This window comes from Apium graveolens, chromosome 3, assembly GCF_009905375.1.
Source record: "Apium graveolens cultivar Ventura chromosome 3, ASM990537v1, whole genome shotgun sequence".
In the NCBI taxonomy this organism is placed as follows: domain Eukaryota; kingdom Viridiplantae; phylum Streptophyta; class Magnoliopsida; order Apiales; family Apiaceae; genus Apium; species Apium graveolens.
Genome location: NC_133649.1, coordinates 229,627,153 through 229,643,576, shown reverse-complemented (window position 1 = coordinate 229,643,576; position 16,424 = coordinate 229,627,153). Strand labels below are relative to the sequence as shown.

The 16,424-nt window shown below is 36.0% G+C and overlaps 1 long non-coding RNA gene across 2 annotated transcripts in view; it reads right to left on the bottom strand.

Moving 5' to 3' along the window:
- LOC141713165 (uncharacterized) overlaps positions 1 to 14,724 on the bottom strand; it is a 61,230-nt gene extending 46,506 nt beyond the window's left edge. The window contains exons 1-6 of one of the 2 annotated variants that reach the window (XR_012571875.1): positions 14,414 to 14,724; positions 13,986 to 14,242; positions 13,122 to 13,297; positions 12,651 to 12,800; positions 12,483 to 12,557; positions 12,293 to 12,372 (exon numbers count right to left, since the gene is read on the bottom strand). This is a non-coding gene — a long non-coding RNA (uncharacterized LOC141713165). The remainder of the gene's footprint in view (positions 1 to 12,292; positions 12,373 to 12,482; positions 12,558 to 12,650; positions 12,801 to 13,121; positions 13,298 to 13,985; positions 14,243 to 14,413) is intronic. The other variant, XR_012571876.1, reaches the window with a different exon arrangement.
- Positions 14,725 to 16,424: the final 1,700 nt, after the last annotated feature.

Genomic DNA, 16,424 nt, shown 5'->3' with positions numbered 1-16,424 from the left:
GGCAACAACAATAAGAGACAACTATAATCTTGATGAAACAACTCTTGATGAAATTTATGGAATGCTCAAGACTCATGAACTTGAGATGGAACAAAAAAGCAAGAGGAAAGGAGGAAAGTCAAGGACAGTTGCTCTTAAGGCTGAAGAAGAATCCCCCAAGGCAGCTACCTCAAGGAAAGACAAGGGTAAAGCTCTCTTCACGAAGTCTGATACTGAGTCATAAAATTCTGTAAGTGATGATGACTCAGAATCTGAAAGCTTGCCTGAGACGGATGCTGATGAAGAGATGATGAAACTGTGTGCTCTTATAGTGAAAGGAATCACAAAGATTGCATACAGGAAGTTCAGGAAGGGAAAGAAGTTTTCCAGGAAAGGCACAAGTTCTGATAAGAAGAATTTCAGAAAATCTGAGGGAAGAGGAGGAAAGTCTGACAGAGGAGATTATACAAATGTCAAATGCTACAACTGTGGTGAGAAAGGCCACATATCTCCTGATTGCAAGAAAGTGAAGAGTGACAAAGGCAAGGCTCTTGTCACAAAGAAGAAAAGCTGGACAGACACCTCAGATTCTGAAAGTGAGGAGAATTATGCCTTGATGGCAAATGCTGATAAGGCAAGTGCTGAAAGCAGTTCTGAAGCTGCCGAATTAAAGGTACCTCAAACTACTTATGCCTTTCATACTAATGATATTAATGAGTTGAGAAGATATCTTAAAACCATGTTCATTAGTTATAGAGATCAAACTTTAACATGTGAAAGATTAACTTCTGAAAATCTTGCTTGCAAAAAGAGGAATGATTATTTAGAAAAAGAGTTAGTCATGTTCCATCAAACTCAGAAAGATAGAGATGATGCTTTCTATGTTAGGGATGAAGTGCTTAAAATGAATGAATCTCTAAAAGATGAGTTAGAAAAGGAAAGAGAGATTATCAGGACTTGGACTAACTCTGGCAGAACAACTCAAAATTTGTTAAGTAGTGAAAACTGGAAAGAGGGCTTAGGTTATGGAGAGGATAAGAATGATAAAGGAACTGTAGATATTAAGCCTGTAGTTGTTAAACAAAAGCCAAAGTTAAAACCTGTTAAGTTTGTAGCTGTAAAGTCTGAAAATGAGAATTCAGAAGTTAAAAAGGAATTAACTTCTGACAAACTAAAACAGGAAAAGACAACTGAAGTAAACGTAGGCTTAATGACAAAGAAGCAGCTTAAGCATAAGCTGAAAGATGTTAAGAATGCAAACAAGGTAAAATTACCTAGGAAAAATAGGAATGGAAAGGAAGGTGTGAATAAAAGCAATAATTATAAGCCTATTCCTAAGGCTCCTAGGAAAACGTGTCATAACTTTGGAAGTTCTAACCATCTGGCTTCTTTTTTACGGAAGAATAAGAACATAAACTCCTTACCTTCAAAGTCAGGAGTTAAGAGTCAGTCTGTTAGATATAAGCCACAAAATCCTTGTTTTCATTGTGGTAGTTTATGGCATTCCATTTATACTTGTAAGGAATATCATAGTTTGTACTATGATTATTATCAAATAAAACCTTCTTTAAAGAAAGTTACCATTGTTCCCTCTAGTGTAAGTTATGATTCAAAGTCTAATAGTGTAAATTCTGATAAGAAAATTGTTAACATAAACTCTGATGCTAAATCCGCTGCAAATGTTAACAGACTTAATAAGGCCAAAGGATCCAAGCATGTCTGGGTCCTTAAAACTAATCATTAGTGGTATTTATGATTGCAGGGCAACAGGAAAAACATCCTAGTTCTGGACAGTGGATGTTCAGGACATATGACTGGAAATAAAGCCCTGCTATCAGACTTTGTGGAGAAGGCTGGCCCAAGTGTTTCTTATGGAGATGACAACATTGGAAAAACATTGGGATATGGCAATATCAATCTTGGGAATGTCATCATTAAAGAAGTAGCTCTGGTCTCAGGACTTAAACACAATCTGCTGAGTGTCAGTCAAATCAGTGACAGAGGTTATCATGTGGATTTCTTTGAAGAACACTGTGAAGTTGTAAGTAAATCTACAGGCAAAGTTGTTCTGAAAGGATACAGGCGTGGTAACATTTATGAAGCCAAGCTTTCAACAAGTACTGATGGTTCTGCAATCTGTCTGATGAGTAGAGCATCAATTGAAGAAAGCTGGAATTGGCACAAGAAACTCTCTCATTTAAATTTCAACAATATAAATGAACTAGTCAAGAAAGATCTTGTGAGAGGACTGCCAAAGTCAGTATTTACTCCTGATGGCCTTTGTGATTCTTATCAGAAGGCTAAACAAAGAAAATCCGCATTCAAGAGCAAGACTGAATCATCAATTCTTGAGCCTTATCACCTTCTACATGTTGATCTATTTCGTCCAGTAAATGTCATATCTATTGCAAAGAAGAAATATGCTATGGTCATAGTGGATGAGTTTACCAGATACACATGGGTGTATTTCTTGCACACTAAAAGTGAAACTGCATCTATCTTGATTGATCATGTCAGGCAACTGGATAAATTGGTCAAAGATTCTGTGAAAATAATAAGGAGTGATAATGGTACTGAGTTCAAGAATTTGATAATGGAAGAGTTCTGCAAAAACCATGGAATCAAGCAGGAATTTTCTGCTCCTGGAACTCCACAGCAAAATGGAATTGTGGAAAGAAAGAATAGAACTCTCATTGAAGCTGCTCGTACAATGCTTGATGAAGCAAAGCTTTCAACCTATTTTTGGGCTGAAGTTATGCAGACTGCTTGTTTTACTCAGAATGTAACACTAATTAACAAGCATGAAAAGACACCATATGAAATGGTGAAGAACAAGAAGCCAAATCTGAAGTATTTTCACGTATTTGGATGTAAGTGTTTTGTTCTTAAGACTCATCCTGAACATCTATCCAAATTTGATTTAAAAGCTGATGAAGGAATCTTTGTTGGGTATCCACTTTCCACAAAATCCTTTAGAGTCTATAACTTAAGAACAAGAGTGGTCATAGAATCTATCAATGTCTCTTTTGATGAAAAGAAGATTACCGGACTTGAAGATTTTATTGATCATGATCAGCTGAGATTTGAAAATGAAGACTTAAATTCTGATACTAAAAATCTAGACAATCTAAATCCTGATACTGCAAACTCTGATGGACTAATCTCTGATGTTATTGAAACTGTGGTGACTACGCCAAAGGAAGATGCACCTATGCAGGGGGAGCATACTCAAGATATTACCACATCTCAAGAAGCATCAGAACATATATCTGGCTCTTCAAGTTCTGATTCGTCAAGTTCTGATAAGCCAAGTTCTGATAGTTCTGAAAATATAAATACTGAAGAATCCAACTCAGAGAGCATAGTTTCAGGGGGAGCATCAGAAAATGTTAATGAAGACAGCATGGATCATGGGGGAGCATCCAGTTCTAGAGAAAACCTTCCATCTGCAAGGAAGTGGACTAAATCATATACACCTGATTTGATAATTGGAAATCCTGATGCAGGTGTCAGAATTAGAACAGCTACTTCAAGTGAATGTCTTTACAATTCTTTTCTTTCTCAGACTGAGCCAAAGAAAGTGGAAGAAGCTCTTCAAGATGCTGATTGGGTGCATGCAATGCAGGAAGAGTTAAATGAATTTGAAAGAAACAAAGTCTGGACCCTAGTGCCAAGACCAAAGAACAGATATGTTGTTGGTACAAAATGGGTATTCAGAAATAAAACTGATAGTGATGGCATAATTACATGGAATAAGGCAAGGCTGGTTGCAAAAGGATATTCTCAACAGGAGGGAATTGATTATGATGAAACATTTGCACCAGTTTCTAGATTGGAAGCCATAAGGATATTTTTGGCTTATGCTGCTCACAAAAAGTTTACTGTCTTTTAAATGGATGTGAAAAGTGCTTTTCTCAATGGAGAATTGCAACCTCCAGGCTTTGTAGATTCCAAATATCCAGATTATGTCTACAGGCTTGATAAAGCACTTTATGGACTTAAGCAAGCTCCAAGAGCATGGTATGAGACTTTAGCTCAGTTTCTTCTGGAAAGTGGATTTAACAGAGGAACTATAGACAAAACACTGTTCTACCTCAACCATGGAAAGGACTTACTTTTGGTTCAGATATATATTGATGATATCATCTTTGGTTCTACAAATAACAGACTTTGCAAGAAGTTTTCTAAACTGATGCAGTCAAGGTATCAAATGAGTATGATGGGGGAACTTAGCTATTTTCTGGGCTTTCAAGTCAAGCAGAATGAAGAAGGCGCTTCTATTTATCAAACTAAGTACACCAGAAATTTGCTGAAGAAATTTGGAGTGCAAGATTGTTCAAGTGCATCCACTCCCATGGCCACTGCAACAAAACTGAGCAAGGATACTAGTAAATCAGTAGATATTACTGATTACAGAGGTACGATTGGCTCTCTACTCTATCTAACTGCTAGTAGACCTGATATCATGTATGCTACCTGTCTTTGTACAAGATTTCAAGCAGATCCAAGAGAACCTCACTTAACAGCTGTGAAAAGGATTTTCAAATATCTTAAGGGAACAGCTGATCCGGGATTGTAGTATCCCAGAGAATCAGATTTTAAACTAATAGGTTACTCAGATGCAGATTTTGCAGGTTGCGAAATTGACAGGAAAAGCACAAGTGGAAGGTGCCAATTTCTTGGAGGCAGATTGGTTTCTTGGTTTAGCAAGAAATAAAAGTCAATTTCCACATCAACTGCAGAAGCAGAGTACATTGCTGCAGGAAGCTGTTGTGTACAGATTCTTTGGATGAAGAATCAGTTACTGGATTATGGGTTAACATATTTTAAAATCCCTATTTAATGTGATAATCAAAGTGCTATTGCTATGACAGGTAATCCAGTTCAACACTCATTGACAAAGCACATCATCATCAGGTACCACTTCATAAGGGAACATGTGGATGAAGGTACAGTGGAATTGCACTTTGTTCCAAAAGATCAACAACTAGCAGATATCTTCACAAAACAACTGTGTGAAGCTACTTTTACAAGATTGGTAAATGAACTTGGAATGGTTTCAGGTTCTTTCTCTTAATCTGCTTAGTTTTGTTCTAATGCATCAGACTTTATGATCAGTTTTTACAGAAATTACTCTCTATGTGTATTCTGTGCTTCATTGAAAATTACTTAAGTACTGATTGTTGTCTGCTGTGAATTTCTAAACTTTGATAATCATATGTCTGTTTATGTAACTATTTTATCCTATGAGGATACCTGTGCTAGATGCTGACCTAGTAGTCTTCAATATACTAGAAATCCCATGTAAGAAGTAATTATTTATGTGGAAATCCATTGACACAAGCAAATTCTGATATTGAGCTTAGTTAAGTTTACTATGTCTATCTTATTACTAAGTCAAAAACTAGAATAATGCTTCTCATCTATTACGTTCTGGTGTTAGTAAATCTGCTGAATGTACTAAGTGCTGATAAACCTCACTTATCAAAAGAAAAAGGGAAAAGAAAAAGAAATAAAAATCAGGTATTCCTTTGAGGTCTAAAGTAAAAAGGTGGAAGGGACGACCCAAGTGCATTGCTGGTATTAAGTAATATGCATCAGAAAAGCAAAATATTTTCTTGGTGACTTTTCACACTCTATGATTACTGGAGAAATACTCTGATAATAGCATAAATTCTGATAAGCAGTCGTGACTCACTTACACTGAGAAGCCACTGTAAAATGGAATTTAAAAAGATACACAAAATTAGCACAAAACAGTTGAGGTGGACTCAAGCATGAAATCATTCAATAGTAGGCTTCAGAATAATGACAGATTTTTGGTAAAGTTTTAGTTATGCCTTATTTCTAAGATGTACTGAAGTGAATCAGACTTTACTCTTTGTCTGATATTTAGCTTAATGCACACACTAAACACTCCATATGAATGATGAAAATTACTGTGGTCATCTATGTTATTTTAGATGAACAGTTTATATGTCAGATTGCATAAATTCTGAGGACAGGTTCTGTTGAACGTTCTGATGATTAAGTTCTGAAGAATCGATATCAGAATTTGGGTGAAGAATTACGGAGATAGGCATTCATTTTTCAAGTTAAGAAATCATGTTCTGATGACTGTTAAGTTATGATATAAGTCTAATATTTGATATTAAATTCTGATCCTTTACTTGACTTATTTGTGGATAAAATTAAAAAAAGAAACAGTCTCATTTTAAATCAGAATATGTTTGGGAGGAATATTAACAGTCAATATAATTAGGGATAGTGGTACACGTACATGCACGGTAATTTTTACTTGTTTCTTGTGCGCATTAAAAACCCTGTTTTACCTTTCCAATGACTGTTTTTCTTCTTCCAAGTCTAGGGAGACGAGGTAGAATTATTTCTACCTGTCAGCATTAAATTTTCTTGCGTCTCCTGGCATTCTCTTGCCTATATAAACCAACACTTCACATCAGCCTATACATCAATTCTTTTCTCACATACTCACTATCATTTCCTTTATACCAACAAAACCATGGTCAACTACAATATGTTTTTGAACTATGAGACCTTCAACATGGAGCTGAGCTGTGAAGCATGGCAGCAGGAATGGCACGTCACTGTCATTCCTGATGAGATTTGGGACTCGGTTCCCCAGGAGGTTCTCACCCACCTCCTGTTCTTTTACATGGACTACCATCGCCATCTGGAGCGATTGGAGGAAGAAAGGCTGGAAGCTCTCCGCCAGCAAGAGCGAATCATCAGACTCGCTATTCTTTTTGTAGAGAGTAGGAAGAAGAAATAACTTATTTTCTTCTTCCTGTTTTTCTTCATCGTCAGCCTTGCCCTGCTTCTTGAGCTAGGACTAAGGCTGTTGATGTTAGGATTAGAAGATTAGGACAGACTTGTAATTCTCTGATGTAATTTCAATTTCATGAATGTATTCTCTTAATATATTAATGAAATTTCTTATTTTTGCAAGATTCTGTCTCTGAGATGTTTGCACATTTAACTGCATTGATAAATCCTGATATATCCATGTTCTGATGATCATTTTAATCATTGATTTAACTTAAGTTCTGATTTTAAAATATCAGTACTTGTTTACTTGATTTATTTTGGTCATTCTCACACTCGAATTGTTTTCCAGAATATTGGTTTAGCAGTAAAAATAATTGAATAAGTGGTAACAGTTTAAATTTTGAATTAAAACTGACTTATCTCAATTAATGGAATTACTGGGTAAGTGGAACGGTTTTTCCTTGAAAACCTGCAAGTGGGTAAGTAATGGTTACTATTTTCCCGTGCCCATGAACTATTCATTATTGCTGCATGTCTGACAGATGTCCAACGATTATATTTTTTTTACCAAGTATAAGTAAGAGAGAGAGAAGATTATACAATCTTTTATTTACTTTTACACTTTATCTCTCTTTCTTTGCTTTTACTCTCTCTCATCTCCTGACGTTGGTTTTTCATACAGACATTTTATCAAACACCTAACAGGCAACTCTTAATTTTCGATTTTTCTCATGGCACCTAAGGATTTGATCATTGATGGAGCTAAGTTCGTTCCAAATAACTAAGCTGCAATTCTCAATAATGATGAAGCTCCGTCTGAATTGCATTTTGTGCAAGATCTTCTTGCACACAGTGAAATTGGGTATGCATTGACCCAACCTTCAGTCTTTTCAAGCTAACAAGTTCTGACGTTTTGGCGGACTGGGCATTTTGACAATGGTGGTGCTAATGGTACTCCTAGCATTGTTTTTGAAGTGGATGATATTGAACATGTGGTAGCTCCTGGTATAATTCGCAAGGCCTTACATTTACCAGAAGGCTGTATTTTCTCAATACCGGAGGAATCAGCTCTACAAGAGTTAATGGCCAGTTTGGGGTATGAGCAGAGTTTGGCTAAGTTTGGACAGTTGAAACGGGCTCATATCAGAAAGGAATGGAGCTTCTTCTTCGACTGCATCACTAAAGCTTTCGGGAATAAGTGTTCAAACTTTGATGCCATTCCTATAATGAGTCAGCACATCGGGTATGCTATTATTAACCAAACTCATTTTGATTTTGCAAATGCTGTGATAGGTTTTATTGGGGATAGGATGATAGAAGATAGGAATGTTGTACTTTGCTAGATTTTGTCAGCTTATATATAATTTCTGTTGTGCTGATGAACCCCAACCTACCACTGACTTAACTCCACCTTTCAAAATTGCAAAACGAGCCTTTAATGACTTGGTAAATGCTGACCTTAAGAAAAAGGTGGTTAGACCTTTACAGATTCCTCAGTCTGTAAAACAGATCTTGGTAAATGATGATCCTCAAACCTATAGATCTGTTTATCCTGATGTACAACCCACCACCACATCCCAAACACCACAGCAACCATCACAACATACCACTCATACATCTATTCCTCAACCCTCTCTCAGAACATATCTCAAAACATATCTCACACCTTCACAGACAGCTCAACCTTCATCCTCAGCACCTACTGTGAAGCCTTCATCTTCCAAGCCCAAGAGGACAAAGACTGTTCCTCAGACACCTCAGAAGAGAAGGAGGATTGTTTTGAGAGATGAGTCTGATAGTGAGGAACAGGTTTCTTCATCAGAACCTGTTGTTAAAGAAGCTGAGAAAGTTCCTTCTCAGAAGGATTCTGGAATTGGGGGATCTAAGCTTCTCAAAAGCCTTAGAAGAATGACTTCTGTTGAATCTCCCACGGAATCCCCACCTTCAAAGAGATACAAGAAATAGAGAGCTAAAAGGCCGGTTTCAGATGATGAGGAAGCAGCAGCTAAGAAAGGAGATCAGGAATCTCTGATCTCACAAGAACCAGAATCTGCTGAAGCCACTACTTCTCCATTGACTCCAACTCAGGAAGCTGCTACAGAACAGACCAACACACCATCTGTGTCTCCTATACATAAGGATGTATCTCCTGTTGATCCAGGCACAAGTGCTGATATTGATATTCAGAACCTGGTTGTGCCTGAGGTACTTTACTTAGAAGCTCCAACAGCAATTCATCCATCAACAACACCTGTTACTGATGCTACTCAAAGTCCAGAATTGTCTACTACACCTTCTCTGCATCTAGATGTTGATGATCAGAATATAGGTGAGCATCAGGATATGGCTGTTGATCAGAACTTGGAACCAGATCAGCACTTAGAGGATGATGTTGAAGCCTCAATTGCTTTTCATACTGTTGTTCTATCAGAAGATGCTGATTCTGTTAGTTCTGATGCTTCCAATGCTGATACTACTGGTGCTGATGCTTCAAATGCTGATCCTACTGGTGATACTGCTATGAATGCAGATGCTGATGCAGTTGGTCCTTCAGGACATGCACCTCAACAAACTGTTCTTAAATCTGAACTAGTTAAGAAGTTTGCTACAAGAGAAACACCAGTGCCTTGGAGTGAAACTCCTGCAGGACAGGAGTGGACTAAGGAATGGAACTCAGTTACCTGTGTTCCATCTGCAAAGACTCTTGCTGAACACTTGACAAAAGCTGATGAGATGTTAATTAATGATGATTTCAAAACACAGCTTCGTGTCACTGCATTGAGTACTAAAAATCTGTAAGGTCTCCATTCCACAACTCATGAAGAGTTACATAAAATTCAGGAAGAATTACTCAAGCACAAAACAGTTCAGAAAATTGACAAGAAAAAATTCTTCCAACCTACCTTTGACATAGTTGCTTATATTGAGAAGACCCAAGAGAAGCAACAGTCTCAGATTGATGCTATTTTGAAAAATCAAGCTTCTCAGCAATCTCAACTTGATGAAATCCAAGCCTCAGTGGAATTGCTTGTCTCTCTTATGTTACCTGTTGATGCCAAAAAGGGGGAGAAAGTAATTAAGTCCAAATGCAAAACTGATAAGACACTGAAGGGGAAGGATGATGAAAAAGATGACCAGGGAAACTTTGGAATGGGTGGAGGTCATAGTCAAGGTAGAGATTTCTCATCAAGAAAAGTTGAAGTCACAAGTCATAGGACAAGTTCTGATGCTGGAAAAAGAATTACTTCTGCTACTGGTAAAAGGATAAGTTCTGATAAACTTTTAGATCTTGATGAAGAAATGTCAAGACAGTTATTTCTTAAGGAAAATCCAGGAATAGACTTGGAGAGTCTGATGGAAGAAGAAGCTAGACTTAAATCAGAAAAAGTCAAATCTAAACCTGAAGCTTCTGTTAAAAAGAAACTTCCAAAACTCAAAGGCATTGTGATAAGAGAAAGGACAAATCCTGTAGCAACCAAAGCTAAATCACAACTGCAGATAGATCCAAGGTCCAAGGGCAAAGAGAAAGTTGGTGAACCTATCAAGGTTTATGTGCCTCCTGTGAATGAAGAGATTACTGATGAAGATGCTGATCTTGCTCTGACTTCAAGAAAAGTTTCTAAGACAACCTCTGACATGGCTCAAGTTGTTCAGAGTCAAGAAATAGTTAGTTATGATATCTCTAAGAAGCAAGTAACCTCTGACATAGCTCAAGTTAACTTGACATCAGAAGATAAATCAAAGGAAACCTCTGACATTGCTCATGTTAAACCTTCAAAGATACTCCTATCAGGATTCACTAAAGCCAAACAGGCTCATCCTTTGAAGACTGCTGCAAGTGGTTTTGAAGCAAGAGTGGTTACTGGAAAGGAAGCAAGAGATAAAATTGGATTGGGAAGTGCTGATGAAAGAAGAATACAGAACACAACCAATGATCCAACTTCCTTAAGTGAACCAGGTATTGGAGCAACTCCTGAGAGATTGAATCAACTAGAATCTGTACAAATGGTTTACCATACCTACTTGAAAGAACACATCTTGTTGTACTTCATGACAGATGGTAGGGTTTATCATATAAGGGAAAATGCCATTCCACTGAAGTATTTTGAAGAGCTGGAACATGTATTATTCTTACTTCAAGTGAATGACAAAATAACAAAAAGTGCTACAAACTTTTTGAAGAGTCAAATTCAGAAACAGAAAAAGCTTTATTCTGTTAAGTCTGACAGCACATATCTTCCAAAGTACAGAGATCACAAGGGTGATATTGTTGAGATGAAGCCCAATTCTGCTAAGATTATAACTACCTTTCTGGGTTACAGGGCTGTGGAATTCAATCTTGAGTCTGACAAGGCATATTTGATCAGACTGGATCAGGACATAAGGAAAGCTAGAATTAATGATCTCAGGGCTGCAATCTTCCAAATTGGTGAAGATTCTGCAGAACTTAAAGATGCTAAAAGGAGGATGATTGATGAACTCAGATATGCTGAGAGATGTTTGTTGAAGAACTATCTCAGAACAACTCCTGACATCAGAGAGATTAGAAGATGAAGCCAAGTCAAGATCTAAAACTACTTAAATTCTGATATGAATACAGACTGAAGTTGTTATCAGAAGTAAAAGATTGGTAAAGCTTTAAGGACTGTAAGTTGTAGTTATCTAGTCAAATTCTCATGCATTTGTACTTAATGTTTTTGACATCATCAAATATATGTTAAACTTGTATATTATGCTAATTTACAAGTTGGGGGAGATTGTTAGATATATTTGATAATGTCATGCCTAATGTGATTTATGTTTAGTTTTCAGATCTTACTTAAACAGGATAAATCAGTACTTACTGGAAGTCAGGACTTAAGGATATCAGTTCTTATATTATCAGGAGATAATTATCAGAAGATGGATATCAGAACTTAAGTACTGAAGGACGTTCAGATAAGGAAGGCAGCTGGTTAAAGGAAAGAAGATCGAGACAAATATAAGAAGAGATATGCATGAAGAAGGAATTCTATGAAGACTAGAATACTTGGAAGAAAAGATATCTGATTGATATATTTTAGTAAGCAGAATTATATTCCATATCAATTAGCGATTATCTTGTAACTGTGGAGTATATAAACACAGACATAGGGTTTACACTATAAGTGTTATCACAATTGAGAAGATTATTCTTTGTAACCCTAGCAGCTCTCGTGATATTTGTTCGTCACTGAGAGAGAACAGTTTCAAACTGTAACAGAGTTTATTGTTTTAAATAAAGTTTGTTTTCTGTTACTTGAGTTATTAAAGTTTGATTTGATTGTGCTATACACTGTATTCACCCCCTCTACAGTGTGTGTGACCTAACATTATATATTAACAATAATATATTATCCATTTGGTCATCGAACCATTCTATTGTTGTATCAAAAAAGTCATCCATTTCCTTTCTGGAAGAAGCTCAGAGCACTTGACATGGTAGAATGTGGTGATAGATAAACTGAATGAAACTTACAGAGGGAGCACAATAATTTCCTGGTCTTACCTGAACAAATTCATCAATAATGTCGACATCTAGTACTCCAGGAATAAAACCAGCTCCAATTCCCTGGATCTTATGCGGACCTTAGGCATTAGAAGATGTATACATTAGGTATATTTAGTAATAAACATCTTTTATTGAGAAATAAGATCATCATCCTAATGAGAAACACTGTTCTTGTAATTTCACTTACCATCTTTTATGGAGAAACACTTACCATTTTTTGTTACCATAAATAATTAACATCACCCATTCACCCTAGTAATTGCTTCCAAGAAAGACAGGTGAACCAGTATTAACACTGGAATATATTTACTTAGAAGGAGAAATGCATGAAAGCTGATGTGGTAGGAAAACTCACAAACATAGTGATCTAGTAAGATGGTTGTTCACACAGGCGGAACAATATTGTGTACATTCCTGCTGCTGGCACAACACTGATGATCCAGTTGATGATATAAATCCAAGCAGGTTTCCTCATATCGCTAGATGTTACAGTATAGTGAACGAACTATATTACACCAGACATATTTTTCATGATTAGAAGAGAGACTAACAGTGTGATCCATATATGTCAGAGAATGTAATCTTAACTAATCCAAATAATCACTTCAAAATAACTCCAAATAACTAATTTATGTGATATTATCTTTAATTGATAAAAAATAATATAAAATCAAACAAGTTCATATTATTTCAATACAAATTAATTACATCAAACATCATATTTCTCTACAGGTGAATGCTATTGAGCTACTTTTGTTTTCTCGAATAATGATAAACTTTTAGTCCTTCACAACATACATATGTGAACACTTTAACAGAATTCTACCTTTTTATGACAGCATTGGAAAAAAATGAATCATTTGATGAAGATACATTAATTCCAGCTTCTTTTGCCCATCTGACATACTGAGCTTTTCCACCAAACGCAATTAGATTGTTTACAAGACTAAGAATCAACTGAATCTGATGTCTCCTTGCTTCAACTATCACATAATCTAGCCCCTGAAATGGTTGAGCCATTACATATAGTGACATAAACTAAAATTATAGACAAGTTACTTGACAATATAAACACTTAACCATAAATGAGATTAATTAATTGACATAAATTAACAAGTCATCAATTTTGTTAGAATACTAAAGTACTAAACTAGTTTTAGTCGAAAATCATCAATGGTTCAGGTTTGCATAACCAAATGAAAGTGTAGATCGAGACTGAACAATTGTATAATTAACTAAGATCCTTATATTTTGACACTGAACAAACTTCGAAGTTTAAATGACAATAAGCTTCCAACAGCATAGACTTCATATTTTAAATGAAAAGTAGATGAAAAACATGGAAGAACCAAGTACTAAATACTACAAATCTAATTATAGGAACTTTACACACATATCAGGTCATGTTTCCCTTTATGTTAACACAAACTCCATAAACCAGCTACAAATCAAGAGTCACAATACTAGAAATCGCGATCACAGTATTATCACATGCCTCGTAGTACAAAATCATCACTTTGTAGGCTAAATCAGTTAATATTTCACCACCTATATATATGAAAATTGAACAAAATTGGATATAAAATCTTAACAAAACCATTTTTAACTGCAAGTACTAGAGATGTGGATATTACTTTCGGTGCCAACCACAAAGGGAATCTAACAACTCAAACAACATAACATTATATACCTTAGTTTTTTATGTCCTCCTTGAGCTGTTCGAGACTCTGAGTGTTCACATGTGAATCAAACTCATTTGGAATCCCCCAAATCCTGACATTCTTAACCATTTTATTTTTAAGGTCATACCACAAAATTTTTGAGCCATCCACCTCTAAGAGTACACTTTGGCACTCCTGGTATAATAAACAGGTCTACCAAAGCTTTCATATCCAAGTGTACCGCGTTTCTCCTCTACGGTGAGTGCTTTAGACCAAGAATTTTCAGCTGTAGAATCAGTCCTCATCACCCACACATTAATACGACCCTTAAACACACATATACACATACACACACATGTATATATATATATTCTACCTCTAAACAAATCTCCAAACCTGTGAACCGACCCGTTAAAAAAATCAAAACATAAAAATTGAAAATAAATTAGAAGCTTACATATTTTTCACAGAGTAATCGAACATATCCAACACCTTCGAAGGTTATTTACCAAGAATCGGAGCAATTACAAGCTTGATTTCAAAGATTATAAGCTTAATTAGGGATTTCTACAAATTAGGGTTTTTATGGTTTGAGATGGGTTTAGGAAATTTGGATTGATAAAAGATTCAGAGACAGAGTTGAGTGAGAGACGAGAACAGAGAGAGAATAGAGATGAAGTTTGAGATAGCAGAGGGAGAGAGAGAGAGTAGAGATGAAGATGAAGTAGAGAGAGAGTTGATAGAAAAGTAGGGTGAGGGAAAAGTAAATTTTTGTTTTGATGGAGGGAAATAAAAATTTTGTTAAGGGGGAAATTTTTTGGTGTATTAACGGGGGAAAGTAAGAAGTGGGTTTTTTTTTGTTTTTTTAAAAAATGATTATAGACATCGGCTAGTTAAGATAATGATGTCTTACAACCCCTTTAACATCGGTTTTAAAGTGACCGATGTTAAAACTGTTTTTAACATCGGTGACATTTCTAACCGATGTTAAAAGGGTGATGTCGTAGGCACTATTTCTAGTAGTGTCTCTTGACCAAGGGTGACTCAGCTTCTGTTTGGTCCTCACCACTCTCATTCATAACTGTTAAGGTTACCTCCTTTATCTTCCTTTTACTCACCTTATTCTTTTGAGAAGATGAGGTGGCTGGTTTCCTAGCTGTTAATGGTTTTGAAGAAACAGGCTCAACATGGGTAGGTTCATGTGGGTGTACCTGTGTTTGTGCTTCCACAGGCTCAGGAACCATTGTTGCACTAGGTTGACTTGCACTAGTTCTCATGTCTTGCATGGAATAAGGGTAAGTCTTAAATCTTTCAATCATGAAAGGTGTTAACTTAAGATTTACTTGAACCTTATTCTTAGTAAGAAGTGATCCAAATAGAATTTTAGATACTTGCTTACAGTTGCCAATTAGTGACCTATTTACTCCTTCTAGCATATATATGTCATTAAATTTATAGTTTAAAGCTGACATAATAAATCTAGGTAGAAAAATTTCCTTACCTCTTGATTCTAATGGCATTGTTAACCTGATGTTCAATTCCTCCAGTATGTAGTGTGTAACACCCCCAAATCCGGGATCGGGGATCCGGGTTGTCACAAGTTCCATTTCCCTTAATAACACCCAATCTTAATAAACAATCAATTACTTTGTACTGTGACCCCACAATAAACACACACACCACAAGTTATAGTCTCAGATATGAATATCCAAAAATAACGCGAGTCATTTTATTCCAAAATTATATGCCATTACACCTTAAAAGGGTTTCTGAATAGATTTACATTTCTTTTCCATTATTACAATTCATAAATATACATAAATATGGTACATCAAAAGTTGAAGCCTAACCTATTGGTAGTTCCTACCTCAGCTACAGCGACATCAATGCCTATAGGAAACTGCGGAACGTTTCCTATCCGCTCGCGAATTGGGAGCTTGGTCTTGTTCATCTTTTCTATCTGTTGTTGTGTGATGAAAGAAGAAAGCAAGGGTGAGCAGCAAGCCCACCAAAATAATATGTATAATGATTTACAATATATGAGCCTTCTCATAGTACTCATGAAAGTCTTGGTCAAAAGAAATGAACCAAGTTTGATATCTTAATGCGATGAAGTCGCAAAATATTCAGTATATATACATATATACTTTTCACAATCTTTGAAATCCTCTGACATGTATAATATACACAGAGTTCCAGTTTATATCTGTATAAAAATATCGTTGCAAGGTGATCTCATATATCTAACCTTGTCTCAACGTTTTTTCGAAAATCTTTGACATGCACAAGATAATCATTTACTAGATATAAGTTTAAAAGATGAAGTTACAAGATACTCCAATATACTTATATCCGAATTCTACTTGAACTACCACCGTTCAAGTTATAATCAGTTTCAAAAGTTCATCACCCAGATGAGACTACAAGATAAGACTTGAATAGATTCAATCCTTGAAATATCATTATAA